Source organism: Podarcis raffonei, chromosome 9 (assembly GCF_027172205.1).
Source record: "Podarcis raffonei isolate rPodRaf1 chromosome 9, rPodRaf1.pri, whole genome shotgun sequence".
Taxonomy (NCBI): domain Eukaryota; kingdom Metazoa; phylum Chordata; class Lepidosauria; order Squamata; family Lacertidae; genus Podarcis; species Podarcis raffonei.
This window is the reverse complement of record NC_070610.1, coordinates 71532323-71542869: the sequence shown is the minus strand read 5'-3', so window position 1 is coordinate 71542869 and position 10547 is coordinate 71532323. Positions and strand designations below refer to the sequence as shown.

Sequence of the window (10547 nt, the reverse complement as noted above, 5' to 3'; positions counted from 1 at the left end):
CATAACAGCCTTAGGAAGCCATGGCAAGAGTTTACTGTATTCAACTAGATTAGGGGTGAGGAATCTCAGGCCCTCTAGGTGTTGCTGGACTACATTTCCCATCATCCCAACCGGACACGTTGTCCAGGGCTGATGGGTGTTGTAGTCCAACAATCATTGGAGCACCTGAGGTTCCTCAGTTCTGAACTACATGGACAAACAGTAAGGCCCAGTTATGCATCCTACACTAAATCACATAGGTAATATTTCATTTTGAAGGCATGAACTTTTAAGGAGTGGTGTTTGCCCAACAATGTTCCTGGTAGGATCATGTCTTCCATAGAAAAGTGTTCACACCAGAGCGATTCAGTGTGCAGATAATGTTATAGGCTTGTTTGCTTCTGATCGTTCATCTCCTTTACTGTCTTCCATGTGGGAGTGCTCTTAATGGCGCATTGAATGCTTTGTCTGAAGCAGCAGATGGCCAGCCCTTTCAAGTGCATTATCTTCATGTTTTATCCCCTGTTAAATATCACCTGCCCTGAGCCCTGGCTGAAAGAAAGGAGGAACTAACACAAAATTTAAGAAATAAACAACATTCTGAAACTATTTCGCTTTTCTAAGTGACCTCAATTTAAAGCCTTGGCCAATGACTGTTTTTTTAAAAAAACTGGCACATAAGGACCAGAACATTGGCTTCCCTGCTGTCACATTTTTTGATGAGCTGAGGCACTATGTACTTTAACCCCTTCCTCTCCAGTGTGAACATTAATAGTGTCCTCAGTGGAGTCCTCCCCCAAGTTTGCTCCAGTGTGCCTTGGCTCATGAATCCTAGGTATGATTGTATTATGATTCTGACCAATATTGCAATTAATTGATTGATTGATCACTTTCTAGACCATTGTATAAGGTGGTTTAGACATAAGATCATAAAAAATAGTTAAAAACACAAATAAAACAAATGTGTATAAAGCAAGACTAAAAGTCTAACAAATGCACACTCATGGCAAAGACCCATTCATTCGTCTGGGAAAGGCTGTTTCTCCCACATCCCAAGAACCTAGCCAGCCAACTATTTGCATGAAGGAGTTTACATAATAATGATAATAATACATTTATTTATCCCCCACCTGTCTGGCTGGGTTTCCCAGGCTGCTCATTGCAAACAATTGCCCCTATGACAGAACCAACCAGAAATTTCATTGTGGTGGTGATGGCATTTCAGAGTTTATTGACAGAGGACACTGTTCATTCTCAAGCAAGTTGCTGGGATCTTGTAGGGCGAGGTTGCCTCAGGTAGTCTGATGGGGGATGGCTCTCGAGTGTTGTTTAGTAGAGATTGAACAGGGCAATAGCCTGAGGCTTTGGGTTTCATGGGGCCTGACATGTTCTCTTTCTCCTCCGCCCACCTCTACGGCTTTTGCCACCTGGGGAGAAAAAGGTAAAATAAGGTTTCCATAGAATCACAGAATTGCAGAGTTGAAAAGGACCCAAAAACTAAAAATAATCCAAACTTAGCGGTTTGGGGAGAACTTACGGCAGGTGGTACTAGGAGGACGAATTTCAAAAGGCAGAAGGGACTTAATTCGGGTGCTTTGGATTTTGAAATATTTGGAATTTGGAATTTGAAACATCGTGGGCTTAAGTAAAGAGGGGAGGGGAGGACAAAGACTTTTAAAGGAAAACTGTAACACCACATATCCTTTTTCCCTTCGCTTTTCTTTGTTCCGGACTAGTCTTTCCTTTCTTGGCTTATTAAGTATTACACCCAATTTTCTCAGAATTTGAGAACAAGATAATATATAAAGGAACAGAGGAGGCTTTTTGGAACCCTGATTCAACATCTATTTTTTGTGAGAGAACTGTATTCCATTTTTATTTCTATACCTATTTTGCTGGAATAAAAACTTGGGAGTAATTGTTGAATATCAGACCTTCCTTTTCCTTTTCCCTTTTTCTATACGGGTGCACTTCTAACTAGCTGGAATTGAATGGAAAGATAATATACAAACTTAATCATACCTATATTGGACATATACTTACCACCCACGTTTTGGATACTTTTTGATAATTTTTTTCCTTTTTTCTTTTTTTTGTTTGTTTTTGTCTTTTGTCTCTTTTCCTTTTTTTTTTCTCTTTCCACTTTTGGAGAATAATTCAAACCAACAAGAAGCTTTAAAATTGAAAAGGACCCAAAGGGTCGTATAGTCCTTGTGATGGGTCTTTGTTAATGCATCTGTCCCAGTGCTGTTTGACGCCTTATTGTTATTAATTTCATTTATAAATCACTTCCTAGGAAGCATCTCAAAGCAATTTCACAATGCAAGAAAACATGTCTAAAGCAAACATATATATAATAAGTTAATTACTTACACACACACACACACACACACACACACACACACATCTCCCAAATCCAAACCAGTTAGCAACTAGGATTTTTTTTATAAAAAAATCCGCTTATTAGACTTCTTGAAAGAGGAAAGAAATTTAGAGCCAATGTAATTCTAAGGACTCGTGTTTCTGTCAGATTTCACACCCTGGTTCTATTGAAAAAAGGTTGAAATTTGAAAAACTCTGCCAGTTTTTGCATTATTGTTTTTTTTTAAGTTTGTTCCCTTCCACTTGAATAGTAATGTGTGAACTTAAAACCATAGAGACAGTCATGCATTAATGTGGATAGTCTTTGTTTTGTAAAATCTTCCTGAGAGCTGTCAGCACCATTTTCTTTTCTTTTCTTTTCTTTTCTTTGTTTTCCTTTTTTCCTTTTTTATATATTGCAATTTTATTTCATCTGCTCAAACAAAACAAAGTTAGCATTTTAAGAAATTTTAAAATGACATAATATGGTAAAAATAGCAGAGAATTAACTGAAAAACCTGAAAAGGAGGTAAAACTAAATGCATGAAAATTCAACATTCATTAGTGTTTCACAGCAGCCAAACTTGGTAGCTTTTCTAAGCAGCTAAATATATGTCTTTTAAAAGGTGGGGTGGGGTTAAAATTCTGAAAAGCAGCCTTCATACCATGTCATAGTATTCACTGTGGATCTGAAATGGAGCAAAATCTGAAACACAGGGATGAAGATTACGTGAGTTCACATCCACCATCCTGACTTTCATATCCATCTTGCATGGTTTCCAAATCATCCCTTTAAATCCTAGGATTCTTTTGGAAGAGCTCTGTGACTGTAAAAATGTTATACATTCACTATAGGCTTATGTTTTTTAAAAGATATACCACTCCTCACATGGAGGCTCAATGGTGATGCGCTAGTTTTCTCCAGCTTTCATTCCTCGCTTTGTTTTCCTGGTGCTGGAAATATTTCAAGAGCTGTTGATTTGTATTATTCAGCAGCCAATCATTTAAATATCAATTATTTACCACTGTGTTCTGCTCTGTTGTTGATACTTGACTGTGCACCACGACTGAGAGTGGTGTGTAGATAAATAGGGGAGGACACCGAGTCACCTCTCTTTGTATTTCAGGAGCTTTTTCACATGCTGAAGACTTAATTGGCATTGACAAAAGTACATGAATGCATTGCAAAATTCCAATGCTAAGCTGAAACCAGTCACTGGTTTTGCAAAGGGTTTGGCAAGTTATTTGACCTTCTTACAAACAAACAAAAAATAGTCCATTCATTTACTCAACATTCATTCATTCATTCATTCATTCATTCATTCATTTTACACTTTTTATAGTGCATCCGTCTCCATTTATTTTCACAGTGGGGAAAGGGGAGAAATCGGATTCTGTTCCCATTTAAAGGCAAACTTATCTGAAAAGCACTTTCTGAAATAATATGAGAACCAAAAATACAGCCGTCCTCCAAATTGTATACAGTCATATCTTGGATCTCAAAAGCCTTGGCTCCCGAAGAAATCGGCTCCTGAACAATAGAAACCCGGAAGTGAGTGTTTCAGTTTTTGAACAATTTTCGGAAGCTGAACATCCGGCGCAGGTTCTGCGGCTTCCAGTTGGCTGCAGCAACCTCCTGCAGCCAATTGGAAGCCGAGCCTTGGTTTTCGAATGGTTCCGGGAGTTGAACGGACTCCTGAAATGCATTCTTTTTGAGAACCAAGGTACGACTGTACTTCTTTAAATTTTGCAGTGCAGTTCTCCAGTCATGTAATAGGCAAAAAAATTCACATACTAAGGTAAAGTGTACATAAAAATGCATATTTGAGGGGAAACAACATACAGAAATATACTTTCTTGGGGGAATTTTTGCTTTGCAAAAATGTATGCTAGGAGAAAAAAACAGCAACACAACAACAATCATGAGCTGATGTGTAAATGTTGAGACCTAAAGAGTACCAATTGCTGGGAACTGCAAGTGAAAGGGGGGTTCTCACGTTCAGGTCCTGCTTCTGGGCTTCCAAGAGGCATCATGCTGGCCAATGTGAGATTAGGATGGTCAACTGGGTGGGCCTTTGGCCTGATTAAGCAGGACTCTCCTTATGTTGGCAGGGGGTGCTTCCAAGCATGGGCACCAAATGCCCTTAGAAGGTGCTTTCAGACCCTCCTGCTCAACACAGGAAGGCCAATGTTAAAAAGCAGGCAAGATAATCATGCACATGAGGCTGTGTGAGTGCAGAACTTTGGTGGTAGCACTGACATGCATGTTCCATGCCTCCTATTCACATTGGCCTTTTTAGTTCAAGCATAGGTTTCATGGAGGCTTAAGGGCAGTAGAATCACTGCACCAAGGCTGGCAAAACCCACCCAAATTTGAGGGAGTCCTTAGCAAAACAGCATTGGCACCGCCTTCCAGTGTGGATGCCCTCATGTTCACAGAGGGGAGGCTTACCTTATAGCACAGGTGAGTGGCTATTATTCTTATTCTTAATACTAATTTTAATTTTTTTGGCTGTGAGAAGCAGCAAAGCTCTTGAAAAGTGCAACCTCTTGGCTATTTTGCTGCCTTCTGTTTTGTGCTAACGTAGGGGATTGGTGGGAGGGAAAACAAAATGGCATCTGGCACTCGCAAAAATGGCAGCCACCAATGGGTTCCACCATATTTTCTGTTGGCTGCCATTTTGGGTTTTTTCCAAAAGGGAGGGAAATGCTCTAATGCACTAAATCATTAGATCAAGGCACAGGAAAAAAGTTCATGATAGCAGAAGGGGACAAAAGAATAGGGGATCATCTGAAGGGTGGAATGTGGAAAGAACTGTTGTGTAAAAGGCCAGTTTGAATAGGCCCTTCATCATCACCACTAACTAGAGCAGGGGTCAGCAAACTTTTTCAGCAGGGGGCAAGTCCACTGTTCCTCAGACCTTGGGGGGGGGCTATATTTAAAAAATAATAATGAACGAATTCCTGTGCCCCACAAATAACCCAGAGGTGCATTTTAAATGAAAGCACACATTCTACTCATGTAAAAACACCAGGCAGGCCCCACAAATAACCCACTGGTGCATTTTAAATAAAAGGACACGTTCTACTCATGCAAAAACACGATGATTCCTGGACCGTCCGTGGGCCAGATTTAGAAGGTGATTGGGCCGGATCCAGCCCCCGGACCTTAGTTTGCCTACCCATGAACGAGATTGTGCAGGAAGGTGGATTTCATGGAGAAAGTTGACCAGCCCAGTGGTTCCCAAACTTTTTCAGGTCACTGCCCGCTTGCTCCCACGAATGCATCCCCAATGCCCTTTACCCAACAGAAAACATTTTTCAGAATAGCAGTTTACACAGCCCACTAAGGAAGATAATAGCACAATAATATTCAAAACAGTAACACATTTATTCAAGTCGAATTGAAGCTATTTAGTTTAATAAAGCTGGAATGTACATTGACTTATTCACCAGCACACAGCTAAACTATGGAACTCACTCCTACAGGAGACAGTGGTAGTCAGAAATTTGTATGGCTTTAAAAGAGGATTGGAGAAAGTCATGGAGGAGAAGGCTACCAAGGGATACTAGCATGATGACTATGCTCTGCCACCACAGCTGGAAGCAGCAATGCTTCTGAATACCAGCTGCTGGAAACCACAGGAGGGGAGAGTGCTCAGGTGCTCAAATCCTGTTTGCTGGCTTCCTTCAGGCATCTATATGCGCTCTACGTGGGGCTACCTTTGAAGGTGACCCGGAAACTACAACTAATCCAGAATGCGGCAGCTAGACTGGTGACTGGGAGCAGTTGCTGAGACCACATAACACTGGTCTTGAAAGACCTACATTGGCTCCCAGTACGTTTCCGAGCACAATTCAAAGTGTTGGTGCTGACTTTTAAAGCCCTAAACAGCCTCGGTCCAGTATATCTGAATGAGTGTCTCCACCCCCATTGTTCTACCTGGACACTGAGGTCCAGCGCTGAGGACCTTCTGGCAGTTCCATCACTACGAGAAGCCAAATTACAGGGAACCAGGCAGAGGGCCTTCTTGGTAGTGGCACCCGCCCTGTGGAACGCCCTCCCACCAGATGTCAAAGGGAACAACAACTACCTGACTTTTTGAAGACATCTGAAGGCAGCCCTGTTTAGGGAAGCTTTTAATGTTTGATGCATTACTGTATTTTAATATTTTGTTGGAAGCCGCCCAGAGTGGCTGGGGAAACCCAGCCAGATGGGTGGGGTATTAATCATCATCATCATCATCATCATCATCATCATCATCATCATCTGGTTGGCCACTGTAAGAAGTGGGCTAGATGGGCCATTGGCAAAAACCAGCAAGCACTTCTGCTGTCCTTATCTCCAATGGTCGTTTCCCCTAGAGTGTTGTCCCTTCCATGAATGAACAGGGTTGATATAGGAGTTGTTTAAGGGCAAGTGAACAAGCTATTGAATAAAGGCAGGGTCAAGTCAAATAAGTACTCTTGCTAGGCACATGTTCATTTCTGAAAGAGGAAGTTAATTACCGCACAACAGTTTTGATCATTAATAATAATAATAAATTTTATTAATACCCCGCACTCCCCAGCCAAAATTGGGCTCAGGGCAGCTAACACCAGATATAAAACAATTGATTGCAATACAACTTGAAAAACAAGATTAAAATACAACATTAAAATGTAGCCTCATTTCAGCAGAAACTCGAAAACCTTTTGGGGGATGAAAATGTCACACTGGCTAATTATCCAGAGTGGTCCTACGTGGGCCAGAAAAAAAGCCAGGGAAGTCCCCAAGTAGGAGTTCCATCACAGAAGGAAAAAGGGAAAAAGAATGAGGGGATCAAATTAATTCCAAGCCAAAAGCCAGGTGGAACAACTCTGTCTTACAGGCCCTGCAGAAATAAATCAGATCCTGCAGGGCCCTGGTCTCATGAGACAGTGTGTTCCACCAGGCCAGAGTCAGTGTTGAAAAGGCCCTGGTTCTGGTTGTGGTTAATCTGACTTCCTTAGGGCCCGGGACCACTAGGGTGTTGCTATTTATGGGCCTTAAGGTCCTCCGTGGGGCATACTGAGAGAGGTGGTCCCATAAGTACGAGGGTTCTAGGCCATGAAGGGCTTTAAAGGTCAAAACCAGCAAATTAAATCTGACCCTGTACTCCACCGGGAGCCAGTGCAGCTGGAAAAGCACTGGGTGAATATGCTCCAATAGCAGGGCCCATTGTTATGAAAAATCCTCTACAACTGCATTGGCCAACTTGATGCCCTTCAGAACTTTTTGGGCTACAACTCCCAGAAGTCCCAGTCAGCATGGCCACTTGACAAGATGATACGGCTCAGGGTGCTTGCAGAGGCCTTCCCCGGTGCCCACAGGGGTCCTTGCCCCCATATCCACTTCACCTCTGCTGAAATTATGCTTGAAATAATCGTTTTGTTGAACCCAGTAGAAAAGGTTGTGTTGTGTGCTTGGTTGCAGGATGTGTGTGTTACTCAACAATAGCTTTTCCAGGATGCAAATGTGCCTATGGTCCCTCAAAGATTGGTGCAACCAGGTACAGATGGCCAGGTTACCCCAAGTATCTTGGCCATCTCCAGTGGTGGTCAGTGTCCATTGGGACTGGTAGAGTGGAAGGCAGGGAGGTCAACAGTAGATGGCGCCAGAGCTAATGGCAGACACAGCCACCTAATTCTAATTTTCCTCCTATTCTCCTCCATAGATGTCCACTTTTCCCAAGGGAATTTCCCTTATTGTGAATAGGATTCCTCGCAAGAAAAGGGAAAAGTTGACAGCTATGTTCTCCTCCCTGCTGAGTTCTATGAATGGCAACACTGAGACTAATCTGGAAGAAGCTGCCCCAGGCAGTGCTACTCCTAGGCTGGATATAAGAAAAAAGGCAAACAGCTGGGAGGCTGTTTGGGGGCTAGCTGCAGTTGGTGGGCCCATGCCCTATTTGCTTCAAATGAGCCAGCCACCACTGGTTCTCTCTATGGGTCACTAGAGGCCCAAAGAGTTACCCCATGTCCAGATTTGACCCTGACAACACCAAACATCACTGCATCTCAAGAGGGACCCAAGACACAAATCAAACCCTGGGACCCACCTTTTCTCCTTCCGCCGCGCCTTCCCCTCCTCCTCCCTTTGCCCCGCCGTCCGGAGCCGCCCCCACGGCGTCCCCTTTTCGCCATCCATTTGCAGTTCCTGCTGCTGCTCCTGCTGTGTTGGAATCTCGCCATGTTGTTTCAGTTCCTTTGGTGTGCAAGGTCTGGGCGAACAGCAGGAGCCCCACCTGTGGGCTGAACAGCAGCCCTGATGTCTCTGGAATGTTTGCCTTGGTCCAAGCCTGTTATAGGCCAGCTGTCCATTGTGACGCTGGGTGAAGCCACAAGGTGTTACCATGGGAACAACAGGCCATTTACCCATGATGCACTGTGATGAGTTTTGCCCTTTCAATCAAGACAAATTGTAAATCTTTGGGGGGGGCACATTTGTTTGTTTGTTTGTTAACAACCCTTCATCTCAATATCTCAGGGTGGTTCACAGCATAAAAATACAAAATACAAACACAAAGCACATAATAAAATTGTTTTGCGCTTGAAGGGAGCTCACTGCAGGCACAGTGTGTCCTCTCCAGTCTCCCTGGCTTCCCCTGAAAGTCACCAGCTCCCCTTCCCCTTTGCAGTAAACCGGAAGTCTCAGTTCATAGCAAATCCTTTGTTCCTACAGATTATTTCTGTTAATTTAACCAACTCTGTCAAAGCCAAATATTTCAGCCAACATTCCTGAACTGCTGGGGGTTGAGAGTTTTTCCAGTGCTCAGCCCACGATAACTTTGCTGCAATCTATAAATTTGTAATCAATGATTTCATTGTGCTGGATAAAGCATTTTTCAGTAACATTAAATAATTCCAATCCATAACATTAAGAGCTATTAAATGCCATTGATACAGTAATGTTGTTCAGCTCCTGAAAGCAATAGCTCTCTCCAACTTTTGCCTTTCTGGAAATGGAAGATTCAAGTCGTCCGGTCCCAAGGTCCCAGAGGGGGTAAAATTAACAGTATGCTAATTACCCTACCTTATTCCTCCATATATCTATGGCCACATTATGCCAGTTTCAGCAGGAATGTCTTCAACTAATTCTGCAAGATTCACATTCTTGGGGTTTGGAAGAGAAAGAGAAAGCCACAGGTGAGGGGAATATATCTCTTCCCATCCTTGCCTGTCCTGGAAGAAAGACAAAATAGAAATATAAGACATGCTTTTTTAAAAAAATGCTTCCCTTTTTTTAGTTTAGTTTGTGGTACTCTTTGTGCATAAAGGAACAAGAACCCCCTGCTATTTTTGCACCATTTCAAAGAAATATTTCTGCTATGAAGTTGATGTCACCTGGTGCTGTTACTTTGCAAAATGAAATGCAGTTCTTTGCTTTCTTGATATACGGGGAGGAAGGCTATTGAAAATTAGCTCAAAAGACTCCCCCCCTTTTTCTTAAGACTTTTTTTTGGTCAGTGGGAGTTATAGCTGCACCAAGATATTGTTATTTAAATCTGGTAATTATATGCCTCGGCAGATTACAGACTTCACAGATGCAGTCCATGAGATTTGTAATATAAATGAAGCATGGAATATCAAAAGACCATGTACTGGAGCCATTAGCAGCTCAAGTAAGGGAAAAAAGGGTTTTTTTAGCTGTTAATAGCACTCCGGGTTCTGTTCTGTGTGACTTTTCCAGCTAATGCCTTCACTCCAACCTTCATGGAGCTAAAACTCATCTAGCTCCGAAAAAGATCCCCAGTGAATTCTGACAGTAAATATTTTCCAAGGTTATCCCTGGTTCGGCAGCTACTGATATTCAGCACTGATGATGTGTAACACTTTAGTAATACTAAATACAGTAGGGAAGGGGAAGATCCAGCTTGCATTTTTAGGTGAACCTAATGAATTCTCCCTTTCCGAAACAATACACAAACAGAAACACAGGGATCTTTCAAGATTCACACTTTTTCTGAATTTTGCAACGCAGTTCTCCAACCAAGCAACGTGTACGAAAAGATTCATATAGTAAAGTGTGCACAAAATGCATATATTAGTGAAAACAGCATATTCTATTGGAGAAAATTACTTTGCAAAATTATGTACATCAGGTAAAAGTGCCTGATGAAATTGATCATTGCAAATTGTGGCAGGAACTGACCTGAGCTGCTCCTCTTAGACGCGGAAGGCAGGCA

General features: G+C 42.3%; 1 long non-coding RNA gene across 1 annotated transcript; it reads right to left on the bottom strand.

Moving 5' to 3' along the window:
* Window positions 1–1187: 1187 nt before the first annotated feature.
* LOC128420946 (uncharacterized) lies at window positions 1188–8693 on the bottom strand. The gene is made up of 2 exons (XR_008332183.1): window positions 8421–8693; window positions 1188–1406 (listed from the first exon to the last, which is right to left on the bottom strand). It is a non-coding gene; the product is annotated as an uncharacterized LOC128420946 (long non-coding RNA).
* Window positions 8694–10547: the final 1854 nt, after the last annotated feature.